At 41.0% G+C, this 14,976-nt stretch overlaps 1 protein-coding gene across 1 annotated transcript in view; it reads right to left on the reverse strand.

Annotated features, from left to right (window-relative positions):
• Nucleotides 1–3,667, reverse strand: part of ANO4 (anoctamin 4) — a 300,178-nt gene extending 296,511 nt beyond the window's left edge. The window contains exon 1 of the mRNA XM_081061537.1: nucleotides 3,286–3,667. The gene's annotated coding sequence lies outside the window, so the exon portion shown is untranslated. The remainder of the gene's footprint in view (nucleotides 1–3,285) is intronic.
• Between the last annotated feature and the right edge of the window lie 11,309 nt (nucleotides 3,668–14,976).

The raw sequence follows: 14,976 nt of genomic DNA on the forward strand, positions 1-14,976 counted from the left end.
TTAATTATGTTGGAAAAGGCAACAGAAAAATTCAACCAACATACTTAATGATATTGTTCATTCAATTCCCTCAGAAAGGCTATATCACATAATCAAATGATTTCACTTTGTATCACCCATAAACAACCCCTCTTAACACAAAGACCTTTTAGATAGTAAACATGTCAAGATTTAAGGGCAGTCCAACCTAGACAGACACAGAATATCATTAATTAAAATGCAAAACTGATTCTATTTCTGTTCCTGGTAATCAACTATGGAAAATAGTTTCAATGTCAAGAATGCCTGCAGAAGAAGCATGAGGTTATATTCCTATTAATGGGGGCAATTTCTTCTCTCAGTTACATGATAACAGGTTGAACACTGGAGTTTGGTTACTAAAAGAGAAGCTGTAATCAACTCTTCATTAATCGTCAATTTTCACTGTCTGAGTTTGTATGTGCACATCTATGCACGTTCACATATAGAAACAGATATAAAGCAGAAGTGGGAAAGAGAGAAAGCAGAAAGAGGATACAAATGGAGAGTACAGATTCACAATATAAGCTGCAAGTTTCAAATTAAAACAACACCCAAAAGAAACAGTGTAAGAGCACTGTTTCGATGACAGCTGTGATTAAGAAATGTGAAAAATTAATAATTGCATCTCCACCAATCTAGGTGTTTCTAGACCCATTTCAAATAACAGCAATTTGCTAGGGGTGCAAGCCAAATCAGTTGCAAGGCACAGCAGCTAAATTAACACACACACATAAGTGTGGCGGTGACTTCATCGCACCAAGAGGCTAGGCTCTACTAGCACTGCCTTCGTCAATTTTTCTTGCAGTAATTTGCTAGGCTGCCTTCAGAGACCCTGCAAAGGCATTAACATGACCCCATGCTGGGAGACGAGGAAAATGCTGAAGAATGCACTCTCTCAATTCAAACAAATTCCCAAAGGTGTTATCTGGAGGAGGGGTGTGGGAAGTGGGGAAATCCCTACCAAAAGAAGGAGGTGGAGGAGGAGGAGGAGTGGGAAGAGAAGGGGGAAGGGGAGTAGGAGGAGGAGGAGGAGGAGGAGGAGAAAAGCTAGCTAGAGGGTGCTAAGCCATATGTTAATAGCTCAGGAATTTTCCTTCTATTCTCTAAATGAGTATGCTACAACTATTAAAAATATGAACACATAATAATCACAAGTAAACAGTACATTCACATATATGCACATATATATACATATGCAATCTGGTTGCATAGGTAAACATTGTTCAGCAAAATAAAGAAAGCCTATGGAATTAATCTCATAGCTAAAGTTGCTACTAATTAAAAGAATATTTTCTAAATGCATCTGAAATTGCCTGCAGTGTGAAACACAGCGTCTATTTCTATGACACCCAAGCTGATTCCAACTCTTTCCATCTTGAATATGAATGCCTCACATTCAGTTGCCAGGCACCTGATAAAAATCTTTGCAAATGGAGGGGGAAAATTAAGCAAAGTAAGAAAACACCACTCAAGATGAAAGTAAACAACTAAATATTAAAGAATCATCAAGGGAAGCAGCGAGGTCTGCCAGTCAAATCACTATGTTGCTACAAGCTATAATCGAAGTAGGAAAGAGTAGAAATTGGAATAGCTAATCCAAACAACGCTTAAAGTAATCCAAACATTATTTAAGGATTCAGAGAGTACATTCTGCAAGGATCCTGATTTGCAATGTTTGCTATTACCCACTGCTGCTTTTACTCTGTAACTGGACTATCATTTAAATGAAGAAGAATTTGTAGATATTGATATGTATGCTTTCATATACGAAAGAATACTCCACCAAAAAACAAAACACCAAATGTTTCTTCTTACGACTCAGGGAGCAGGATAAAAGTATATGCCTGATGTCATCACCACTATTTTAAGAAAAATCCACAGACAGTGGAAACAAAAGTGGTGAGAATAAGAAACACAGTTAAGGAACTTTACATTCCAAACTCCCAATCAACAGGAGAGACCAGAAATTTCACCCGACATTGTCCTCTCATTTATTAACCCCCCAAATCACATATTAGTACAGTATCTTATAAATCAGAGGCTGAATTACATTGAATGGGAAGCTTCCCTAATGTGAAATGGACCAGAATTGGAAAACTCACACAAAATCAAATAAGATAACCCAACTCCAGCCCAAGACTAGAAAATAACTAAACAGAATTACAAGTAGGACACTTATTCTTTGGAATGTTGCATTGACCAAAGTAATTCAACACATCTTCTACCAAAAAAAGAAGAAGAAGAAGAAGAATATCTCCCTGTGGAGACAGACCCCTTTAATCACAGGTTCCATTAGGTCAGAACCAGACCTCAATGTTCTTGGGTTTCCTTTGGGCTTCAAGAGGCAGCCAGTAATAAACTTGAAGCTGTGCTCTCTGAAGGGAAGCCTTGGAAGACCAGGTAAAAAATTAGAACACTATTCCACAAGTAATGCCCGGGGATAAACAATTGGACGGGTGATGCGGCAACACACATGTTGGAAACCTTCTTTTTTCTCTTAGACAAGTCTAACTATTCTAATAGCCTCAAAGCATTTTATCTCCCAGCGGGAGGATGAAATCATGTTGTCAACTCAGAGATGTTCCCATCACCACTGCCCCACTACCCTCTGAAGAGGATGTAAAATATGGTTGGCAGAACAGGCACCCTGAGACTCCAAAGGGAAAGAAGTGATGAGGTCATGCCGTCTACCCCATCCGCCAGTGCAGGATTCCTCCTGCTGGGGATGTTACTGCCAAGTTGTTAAACCCTAAACATCCAGGGCCATTCTGGACCCACCTGCAGGTGCTTCAAGCGCCACTGCCCACAGTGGACTCTGACATAACTCATGCATGTGCTTTCCTTCACCCGGAAAGATGGAATAGTTTGCTACGCGGACTGACCAGCCCCAAGCCTTCCGGATTCCCAGACAGTGCCCCTCATCTTGCCCAAATTTGTCAGTCAGCCTTCACCGACTGATTCCCTGAACACTGCTGCAGTTCACCATCCTGAACACATTTCCCTGGCTGCTGCTTCAAGGACAAAGAGAGAGTGCTTATGTTTCCATCGCAGCTGAGCAGCTCAGGTTTGTGGGGGGAAAATAAAAATAAAAGGACAAACAATCCAGACAAACAACCCCTGGCATTTTAGTGAGCTCCCCTGACATGGATCCACCAAAACGGGAGAAACGCAGAGAGAAGGTCACTAAGCATCACTGGAAAGACAGCGAGCAAGCGAGCGTTCTGTTCACTGCAGCAGAGCACCTCATTCAAGGCAAGCACTTACCATAAAAATAGAAAGGGTCCACAGAAGGAGAAGGGATCCTTCCTCGGTGTCTTAGGCAAAAAGAAATCCACCGCGAAGCTCCAGGCAGGCTGCAGATGAGGCCAGCAAAGTGATGAAAGGCAATAAAACCACCACACAAGTCCTTTTCAGCCTCCCCTCGGCCCGCATGCAGTTGTTTGTGCTGTAAAAAACCCTGAGAAGTCTGGAGCAGGACTCTTCCGAGAACGAGCTGGAGTGAAAGAAGCCTGGTGGATTTCAGCAGCCTCAGAGCATCACGCTCAGGACTCGTCCGCCCCTGGGTGCAGGGGAGGCAGGGGCGGTCCGGGAGGCTGGGCAGCAGGCTGGGGTCGAAAGGCGAGAAGAGGAGCTTCTTTGGAGTGGAAGGAACTGCCCGGGCGAGAATATCAGTATTCTACATCAGTTATTGCCAGCAACCAATCAGCCCAGCCAGGGGGCCGTGTCAGTGTGACAAGGGAGCAGCAGCAGATGACAGCCCGTTCTGAGAGAGACAGGACAATCCCCTGCCTCTACAGAAGTTTGGAAGGGCTGGCATTTTACCCTCCGCTCAATTGCTGATAATATCTGCTTGTTACTAAAAACAAGATCCAAAGCCCCATAGTTACACCAGCCACTTAAGGATAAAAGCATATGCCTGACAGCATCTCACAGCATCTCTGCAAGAAACCAGACTTGAAACCCACCCTAAATGGTGTCTAATGGCATCTCACATACCTGACAGCCTGGCCAATGTGCACCAAGAGGTCACCATGAGTACAATAATGGTACTTTGGATGTGAGTTTCTTTATGCCAAACATGCAGGATGGGATGACCAGGGACAAGATTCCCTATTTCAAAAGTGAGAAAGTTAGCTAGAAAAGGGTTAAAGGTCTCTCTGGAAATTTGCCTCTCAGTTACATTCATTTTCTTGTGCAATATATTATGTACAGGAGTACTTGTTAGGGATGAGTTTATAAAGATAGCTAACATTTCCCTTGGAGGTCCGTTAAATTACCCATAAGACAGAGACTATGTGGTTTTGGGTAAACCACCCTGTACAATAATTCACCTGCACACTGAACTTTGAGAAACTGAGCGAGACTAATGGAAGAGGAAAAGGAGCAAAATCCCCTTAGTGATGACTAAAGGATGAGTGAAAAAATTTACACTTTTCCTGCTGGCCTTTCTCCCCCATTCTATTTTAATATTGAACCTATAAACTTAGTACCTATGTTAATCAATTACGGTTTGTTGATGATTAAAGTAGATAGGAGAGTGAGTCCTAAAGTTAAATGCCAATCCAACTGGACTCCACGGTGAAACTTCAGAACTTTTATATAACTTGAGATTGCCTTGAGTCACCATTTTATCTCTGCAGAAAAGGTTCTGTTTAAATGAAAAGGTTCATTTTGGTTCTGTTTATACCTAGACGTTGAACTATAATTTGGACATTTCGCTGCAATCTCTACCCAGAGGCAAGCTAACTTTGGGGAGTGTGAACACTACAGCTTAAAAAGAAGGGCTGGTCTCCAAGGAAGCAGTTAACTCACCACCCAAATGAGTCACAGCAGGAGGCCATAAAAATCTTCCACATCAAAGATGAACATAATAAAGTTAAATTTTTTAAATGAAGAAAGTGTGGTTTGCTAGGGTAGTCCTATATACATTAAATAAGGAAAACCTGGGAGCCCAAGTCTCAAATTCTGTTTAATTATTCCCTCCCGTTCAACTCCAATGAGCAAACATTTAAAGGGTACTATGTGTCAGAGGTGCAGAGATTAAAGTGGCACGCCCTGCCTTCAAGAAATTTATAGTCTCGTGGACAAATTTAAATCTTATTTTTTCTTTTTCAAAATTTCAACGCTGTGATTCTTGCCAAGACAGAAAATATTCTACTATTCTAAAGTCTCTCAGATAAAACCAAACCATGATGTTTGACCGTGGACACAAAGTTCCAAATTAGCCTAATAAAGCGTTTTCCATAATCAAAACCATTTGGAAACTACAAATGCCCAAATTATTTAAACCTAATTAAAACACGAAAACGGTTTTTAACTGAATGTTTGCTTTTATCAGCATCAACAGCTTCTGACACTGCAAAAACATGGGGCAGCATAATTTAATAAGGGAGTATTATCTAAAGCTCCCAAAGTATTCGAGATTAGTACTGTTTACGGAACAGCTTCAATACCTTAAATATATAGGATGATAATGAAGCATGAAAATGACAAAAATGCAGAAGTACAAATTAGTAGATTAAATAATGGCACATCTATATAACAATTAGGTCAATAAAAATGGGTATTCTGTCACTTACTCAGATGTAATTAATTTTGAAGTTTGGCGACTATTCCACTCCTTCCTCCTCAAAAGATGATAGAAACACTGTCCATTTCAGACAGCAATAAGCACCAATTAACTTTTGTACAATACAAAACATTTATCCAAATTAATTAATCTTGGGTCAATTTTAGGGAATGTCTCTCGCTCACTGGTATAACACCAGTACTTAATGTATAATGGGTTCTCAATAACTGTTAGATGGTCATTTGAATAGTCAAAATAATCTGGCTAAAATTCTACAACAGCATGCATGATTCAATACCTTTTAAGACTACAAGGTCATTTGAACTACATAACTATACCTGCCACTTGTTTAAAAAGAAGAAATTTGCTTCAGAGTGGCTTGCTGACAGAGCTTTATAAAGTCTGACATACGAGGATTCTTAAAGCTCGGCCTTGAAACACTGAACTGGGTTCTACTTTCTATAACCAGCCTGAAGAGAAAAATAAAAACACACCTATTTTCTAGATCACCAAGAGAGGGAATAACCATGTAATGCCATTTATGACATCAGAATTTGTAACGGAAGTATGAGAATCAAGGAATTTTAAATAACATTCAGCCATCAATGGTTTTGAAAATAAAGTGATAATCTCTTTAAGGGAAATGCCAGTCTGTTACGGAACTAATATTTACTGAAACTTACTTTGTGCCAGACTTGATTCGAGTGGCTTCCCATACGCCTTTTAGTCTTCACAGAACTCCTAGGACATATTATTATGTACGTTGCAGTAACCGGGGCCCTGGCAGTTGAAGGAGCTTGTCCAGGTTGCCAGTAATGCCAGTATACGAAAAACTGGCACAGCCTCAAAACGCTGCTTCTTCTCTATGGAAACATATTGATCTGAACATGGACAAAGCCCCCCAAAGTGTTTTTGACTGAACATGTGAGATTATTTGGGGACCCTTCCCACAGTGTTGCATGAATTTTGGTGAAGTAGGAGTAACACAAGTTCTTATTAAAGCAGAAAAAAACTCATTTCACCTCAGAGACTAAATGTAACCCTTGTATGCAACAGAAGTGAACTCTTTATGCTTATAAAGAGCAAGCAATTTGTATTTGTTGATTTGTTTTTCCCAACTCTGACCCCACATTACATTTTTAAAGCAAGATGAGTGATCCTCATGAGAAGAGTAGAATGAAAGAATTTTCCAGAAAAACATAGTCCTTTATCTAATACCTAAATCTCCTTCAGTGTTCATTTGGTGAGAGGCCTACAATGGAGCGAGAAGAGGTTGCTCTGTTAATGTCCCCCTACCAGATGTCACTGGCTGAGAATAATTTCCCCAAAGTGCTTGGTAGGTGGGCTCTGAAATATGCAAAAATAGTTCCAAATACCAAAACAGTAAATAATCTGTAGCACATAAATATAGTCATAGCATCCACGTCTTCAAAAATTCATTTGCTCTTAGCATTTCTCAGCCAGAAGAATCCTGTGGGATCGTCAAAGATCAAATCATACAAAAAGAATCCATAAGAACACAGACCTATAACTTTTTCTCCTTTTTCTTGAGGATAGAAAAATAAATCAATAGCTGGAAAGAGTCAGGGAGAATTGAGCTGAGCCTGGGGAGACAAAAATATGGAGCACGTGTGTGTGTACAGATGGAAAACTAGTGTGTGCATTCATGATCCAGTTGTTATGTCTCTGCATCCAATTAGTCCTTAAATCTCATTAATGTGACAGCCACATTTCTCCTCAACACATCATTAGGGATTACAAATAATTTACGAACTCGTTCTTTCTTCTAAACTGCTATAGTAGCTTCTAACCTTGCCCCTGTTCCAATCCAGCCTCCTCTTGCCATTAGCATTTGCTTTCTACAACACAGCAAATATAGTCATACCATTCCCTTGCTAACAAACCTGGGATGGTCAGGCCAAACACAGCACCTCCTGAGCCTAGCATTCAAGGCCTTCTGCTATCAGACTTCAGTCTACCAGCACATTTCCTACCGTTACTTCCTATATATCCCATGCTCAGGATACACATGATTTCTTACTATTCCCCACAGATACCATACTCTTTTATCACGATAATCTTTTTTTTCCCCCTAGAATAACTTTCCTTGTTTTTCTCCCTGGAGAAACCCTACTATTCATCCTTCAAGGCCCAGTTTTACTGTCATCTTCTTGGTGAGGCCTTCCCCAGACTCCCCAAAGTACTTAGTCACTTCTTCCTCTGTATTCCTACAGTAATTTTTTTCTAGTCTTGTGTTATAGGATAAATAACACTATGCCAACTTAGTTTTAACCTATTTAATTGGGATCCTTTAATATTCCCAGGGTCTGGCACACAATAATTGCTCAATAAACACATGACGAGCGAATCAGTGTTTTATGCCTCTTCTTTAGTCAAAAGGCAGTACAAATTTGTTTTGTGGAAGTCTGAAGGATTACAAGCTTATGAGCCATGTATATATATATGTATATATCCTCCTTCAATCATGACTTTCTGTGGTTTAAGGAAAGAGCCTTGGATTAGACTCAGAAGAGCCCATCCCAGCTTAGTTCCTTGTGTCAACCTCAGGTGATTTCCACCTAAATGAGAATAATAAAACCTGTCCTGCTTACTTTTGAGGGTTCTTCTGAGCAACAAGTGAGAAACTATAAGGTAAAGTCTTTTGTACGCTATGATAGTATGTGGTATAGTTATAGTTATTTCCGCTGTTGTCATCATCGTTTGATAATTATTGCAAACATCCCATCAAAGCCACCACACAATTTGTTAGGACAGGTACCATAAGACAGCCAGCCTAGGAAGCCAATGACTCAGCACTTAGTCATTCTTAGTGCTTCAGTTCTGCTGGTCTGCAGTTACGGTGTGGTGGAAAAGCCAGAAGGCCCTAAGTCAAGTCCTAGCTGTGCGACCTCCGGGCGGTGTGGACCTGGTCTGATACCCACTTCCCTCAGCCAGGAAATGTGTACAACAATGGCTACCTCACGTGAATGAGATGGGGTATATACCGGGGTGCCAAAAGAATGTATACACAGGACTTGTTGTCATCTCTTGTTATCGGTATATATTGAGTATTACAATTTTAATATAGTTTTTCCCTTTGTTAAAATGTGTATACCTTTTTTGGCACCCTCTGTATATACAGTATATGTACATCTATTATGAGTCTCTAATAAGTATTTCAAGACTGGCTGGAAAAAGGCAGCCATTTCTCCCTAACTCTACAATATTGACATACCCTCCAACCATTGCCCTCTTTCTGTTTCCTGAACCCACAGAGTAACTTCTCACCCCAGGGTCTGTGTATGGGCTTCCTCTGCCCCAGCCTTTTCCTTAGCTCCTGGCATGGCTCCTCGTCAGAAAAGCCTCCTTGACCCCATCAATCATTTTCCCAGCACATTACTCTCTTCACTCCTCTCATACCGTTTATCTTTATCTGTAAGCATTTTATTTCTTTGATTGCCTGTTTAACATTTGTCCTCTACAGTGTAATGTATTTTTCTGTCAGACAACAAACATTTCTTTTGTGCTTCTCAATGTGTCCCCAGAGCCCCAAATAGTATCCAGAATGTATGATACACTCAGTATACATTCCTTGAGTATTTACAGCATGATCCATGTTTTATAGTTGTCCCCATGTTCTCTACATTTGCACAAAGTTCCAATCATCCTTGACTATTGAGGGGGAATGAAATCTTGGGGGTCACTTAATATGGCACACAGGGCAGTACCACACGTTCAAGTTTATACAGATATTAAATAATGTGTAACATTCATTAACAGACATTAAAATGTTATCCAGGGACAAGGAGTACCTACAAGCAATATGCCAGCTCCTTTCTCCATTAGAAAAGGAATTACCAAAAATGTCATGCTGATCCCCCCCCCCCCATATAACTGGAACTGAATATGAAGCAAAAATGTTAAATTGTGTTTAGTTAACAAATCAGGAGATTTACTAGATCCTTAATTCACATTGTATGTTAACATTGCTCTGGTCCAAGCTGACCCTGAGAACAAATTGACAAGGTCCTTGATTTCTGAAGCATCAAATAGAACACACGGTTTCAGCGTATCAGGAGCCCAGGAATCCAGACAATTTCTCTTTCCGCCCAGGGAGCTGTTTCAAAGGCGAGGTACAGAAACCCTCCCAAGCCTGACCATACCATCCCTGTTTCAGATTAGCCCAGCCTGAGAGGAGGCCTAATAAATAAATAAGCATGGCAATCCTCTATAATGTATGAAGGTTACTTTCCAGTGGTCATCTGGAAGGACATAGTTTTCAATTAGAATATTTTCAATTAACAGCAGCATGCCAATCTACCAAGTAGGCTTAAGAATTTATTTGTCATTGCCAGGAAAGAGGAAACAGCTAACTTTTTTAAAGAATAAGCATCCTAGACCCAATATCAAACATATCTTTTTCTCCCAAATCTGTTCTTCCTCTGGCTTTTATTCCCATTTAAGAGCATCAATATCTACTCTGTGGCCCAAAGAAAACGACATTTACTGAACTCTTACATAGACTGTTCCGGTCACCTTCTAAGGTACCTAGAAATGTCAGGGTCGTCTTTAACTTTAAGTCATCTTGTCCATTTCACCTCCTGAACACTTCTTTCTTCCAACATCTCCCCACTGCCCCAGTCTAGCCACCAGTTCTCCCCGGGGCTCATGTGATAGTCTCAGAAGCAGTCTCTCTCCCTTGAGTCTCCTCTGTCCAACCCATCCTTTGCAGCTACCTAAGGATTTTTGAACGAAAACACCATCTTGTCCTCTCCCAATGGAAGTTCTTCTCTGCTTCTTCCCATGTGCAGGATGAAGGGCATCCCTTAACCTACAACAAGAGCCCCCACGACTGGTCTCCCACCTTTCCTCTTGCCATTAGCCCCCCACCCCGCCCTTGCAGGCTCCATTCATCTATGTCTTCACACTCAGAACTCACCAAGTTGTTTAATTTCAGGGTTCCGATACAAGCTTTCTCCGTTGCTTAGAATTTCTTATCCCTGCCCTCCTCTTCCTGAACTCTTATTCTCCAAGACCCAACTCAAGCATCTCCTTGAAAACATTCCCTGACGCTCACTCCCTACTCACTCCTCTATTAGAGTTAACCACTCCAAGTTATGGCACTGATCACACAGTATCGTAACTGTCATTATCTGATTCCGTCAGGAAAGTCCTGGTCCTGAGTTTTATTCATCATTGTATCCCCCGGGAACAAACTCTCCCTGGAGACATTCAAATACGTGGTTATAGGAAGACTGGGCTTCCCTGTATGTCTGGCTCTCTTACTAGACTGTTCCCTGAGAGATGAAAGACTATCTATCCTACCTATCGTTCTAACCTCTCAGCTTATTACAATGCCTGGTACATACAGATGCTCAGTGTATATTTGTGGAACTGTTTTTAATATGATTGGGGGGAAAAACAAAAACAAAAACAAACCCAACCCTTCAGTTCAAGGAATTTAGAAATCCCTCTGAGCTGATTTCTAATTAGTTCATTTTTTAAATTTAAATTTCAAAATTCTCCTTCTCCTTGAGATTATAAAAACCCACCAGCATTAATTTACTCCACAAAGATTCATCCTCTGAAACTCCTGGCTTTTGATGGTAACCCAACTAAGTGAGGCATCTTAAGGTTAGAAAACATTCCAAACATACTTTCTACTTTGAATTGCCTGGCACAGGAAAGGCTGTTGACTCTCTCGGGCAGAAGGGGCTTCTTGGAGATGTTTCACCAGCATTTAAGTTTGGAGGGGAAAGAGCCCTGTCTTCCTGAGCACAGAATTTCACTGTTAATATAGGAGCTGCCAACAGGTTGCGGATGTTCCTTAGAATCCCAGTGTCCCACCCAACACACAGGCACCCGTATAAGAAGGGGTGTGACTTGAGGAGGGCTGGCAAGACCTGAGGCTTACAATGGACCCTCCACACCAGCCAGAGGGTTATCCAATTTCCTCACCCTCTCCCCCACCTCACAGGGAGAAAAATATGATGCATCCAATGAACTGGAATAAAACTCCTCTGCTCATAGCTGATTGCTATGAGCCATCAGCACCTAAAGAACTAGTTCCCCCTCCCTTGGTGTGGCTAAATGGAGGACATCTAATCACCCAAGTGATTGTTGACACCTGGCCAAGTCAGCTGGGGGACAGAAGAACGCCTGCATCCCCCGTTCTGCCAGTGTTGCTGATCCACAAGCAGAAAATCGAGAATGAACTACATTATCAGTGCTACAGATGTGATTATCTAGTCTGCTTCTTTAATATAATTTCACCTCATTTCTCTGCAACCAAATTTGAACTCTATTACTTGAGCTGTGAGAAGGCAGAATAAGCATTTTAAAGGACTATGACATGCTCACATTTTGGAAAAGTAAAACTAGGCCATACACTGACCATTCTAAACCTTTGTAGGGATGGATTTTTTTCCTTTTATGAATTTTTGAGAAGTCCTTTGAACCTCTAACAAAAATAAATCTGTATCGCCGGTAGGAATGCAAAATTCGTCCAGCCACTTTGGAAGACATTTTAGTGATTTCTTACAAAACTAAATACATGCTTATGCTCTTCCCACGCAGTGTAGCAGTTTCACTCCTGGGTACTTACCCAAAGGAGCTGAAAAGTTATGTCCACACAAAAACCTGCACATGGATGTTTTACAACAGCTTTATTCATAATTGCCAACACGTAGAAGCAACCAAGATGTCCTTCTTGGTGGATAGGTAAGTAAACTGTGGTCAACCCAGACAATTAAGTATTATTCGGCACTAAAAAGAAATGAGCCATTAAGCCATGAAAAGACATGGAGGAAACTTAAATGCATATTACTAACTAAAAGAAGCCAATCTGAAAGGGCTGCATACTGCATGATTCCAACATACTGTGTGACATTTTGGAAAAGGCACAACTATGGATACAGATCAATGGTTGCCTAGGGTGAAGGAGGGAGGGAGGAATAAATAGGTAGAATACAGAGGAATTGTATGGCAGTGAAACTATTCTGTATGACTCTATAATGGTAGATACATGACATTATACATTTGTCAAAACCCATAGAATGTACAGCACCGAAAGTAATCCCTAATGCAAAATATGGACATTGAGTGAGAATGTACCACTCTGGTGGGGCGTGTTGATAATGGAGGAGGCTGCGGGTGTGGGGCAGGGAGTATATGGATATTCTCCGTGCTTTTTGCTTAATTTTTCTGGGAACTGCTTTTAAAAAAATAAAGTGTATTTAAATATAAAAAGAAAAAATCTGAATTTCCCTGCAGACTAGGTAGTCTTTTTACAAATTTCAGTTGTCATATGAAGCAGATACTGGAAAACAAAAGGCATTAAGAAAGAAAGAAAGAAAGAAAGAAAGAAAGAAAGAAAGAAGGAAGGAAGGAAGGAAGGAAGGAAGGAAGGAAGGAAGGAAGGAAGGAAGGAAGGAAGGAAGGAAGGAAAGAAGGAAAGGAAGAAAAAAGGAAAGGAAGAAAGAAAGGTGTAAGGACTTCCCATATCCCACACAAGCAAAGTAAAATTCTAAGAAATTCACTGTGACAAACACACAAACAAATCACACAGCCGTGTTTTCACACCTCAGAACCCAAACTATGAATGTTATAATGGCTAGAGTATCTTGCTAATACAATTTCCATTGTCAGGGCCTAGCAAGTCAAAGCACTATGAAGATATTGTGAATTCCACTGAAACAATTAAAAAGAGACAAAAAAAAATTCTTCTTTCCTTCTAAGGCTCCTCCCCTTTTAGGTTTATTTTGTATTTCTACTTAGCATTAAAACAGGAAAAACATGATAGCATAAAAAAATAGCACGCAGGACTCTATGCAGGATTAAAGACAGGAGAAAAGCAGCTATAAAAGATTTACATCTATCTATGAATTATCAAATTTCAACTGCAATTACAAGAAAATAAAAGAGAGTAAAAGGAAAGTCCTCAGAGAAGAAGAGACCTGCAGTTGCTGTGTCTGGAGAAAAGGAGGAGGAAAGGAGAAAGTGGTGAGAAAAGGGAGGGGACACATCAGTGAATAAAATAATTACTGTTCCCCTTAAGTGCACCCTAGTCAGGCATGAAAACATACAAGTACATAGGATACTTAACGTTGACAGATGGTGATAGCTCTAAGACAAATGTGCGAGGGGCAACAAGAAAATGGGGTTGGGGGATTCCAGGAGAATGTTGAGAAGACCCTTGTAGGATGGACGCTTTGGCTGGGCCTCTGAGAAAGGGCAGGACGCCAGCAGGGAGAGGAAATTAGGACCAACCAGGAACGTCACTCCTACTAAAGTTATGGCTAGAAGGCAGAGAACTGGGTCAGGAGTGGATTTGTTTGTTCATTCATATGTTCAACAAAAATCTATGGAACACCTGCCAGTGACAGATGTTATAGACGGTGGAAGAGAAGGAGGTCAGCAAAATGTGATGAGCAGAAACAAAACTGCACACAGCTTTGAATGTTAGGTGTACTTGTGACGGGCAGCAGAGAACCTGGTGAGATGGACGCCATGGGTGTCTTGCTCCCCCGATGCGTTGTTCATTTTAGTCTCCCTTCCCATATAGAGACTGGCAACATGATGCTTACATTTATCAGACTCCTTAAAGCCAGGACTCTGCAGGAGAATTAGGCACCACTAATTCAATGAATTTGCGTGAGATTTGAAAGGTAGATGTGAGATGGAGACCACCTTCCTGACCTCTTTGGGTTGCTTTCTGCTCTGATAAGTAAGGTCACAGAGGTGTGCGGCTTGCCCGCAGCACCGAATGGTCTATCGCCTGGCTGGGTGAGGAAAGGCAGTTGAGGGGCAGCAGCACCAATGGCTTCCTGATCCATGAATAACAGCTGTGGCTGAAAGTTCCTCAATGCCAGACTTCTATTAGACACCTCAGAGGTAGACCTTTCTCCTGTGCCTGCTTCTCTAACCCTCCCGATTTTATACTCCCTATCCCCCCATGATTAAAATATCTGATTAAAATACCTACCTGATTAAAGTACCTAAATTTCCTGATTAAAATACCTAGCGTTGCCTCTATTTCCTATACGAAATCCTGAATGGTGTCACCAATAAAGAGTTTTAGCAAAGATCTGTGCTTCAAGAAGTGACCTTGGCAGCTGCTTAGAAAAGGGACTGGAGAGAAGACAGATGGAATAGAAATCAATCTCAGAAACTCTAAGGAATTTCCAGCCAAAACTAGTGTACCTGGAAAAGTTGGCCTGGAAGAAACATGCTGTGGGAATACAAAAGAAAAGAAGGAAATATACTTCTTAAGTAACATTTACAGCATCAACTGAAAATGGGGTGGGAAGGGAGAAGAAATTTAAACTTGACCCACTTCATCCCAAGTCTGCTGGGGCCCTTTGAAGTGCTCCCAGTGCACTTTCTTC

The sequence above is a fragment of the Rhinolophus hipposideros genome, assembly GCF_964194185.1.
Source record: "Rhinolophus hipposideros genome assembly, chromosome: 9".
In the NCBI taxonomy this organism is placed as follows: Eukaryota; Metazoa; Chordata; class Mammalia; order Chiroptera; family Rhinolophidae; genus Rhinolophus; species Rhinolophus hipposideros.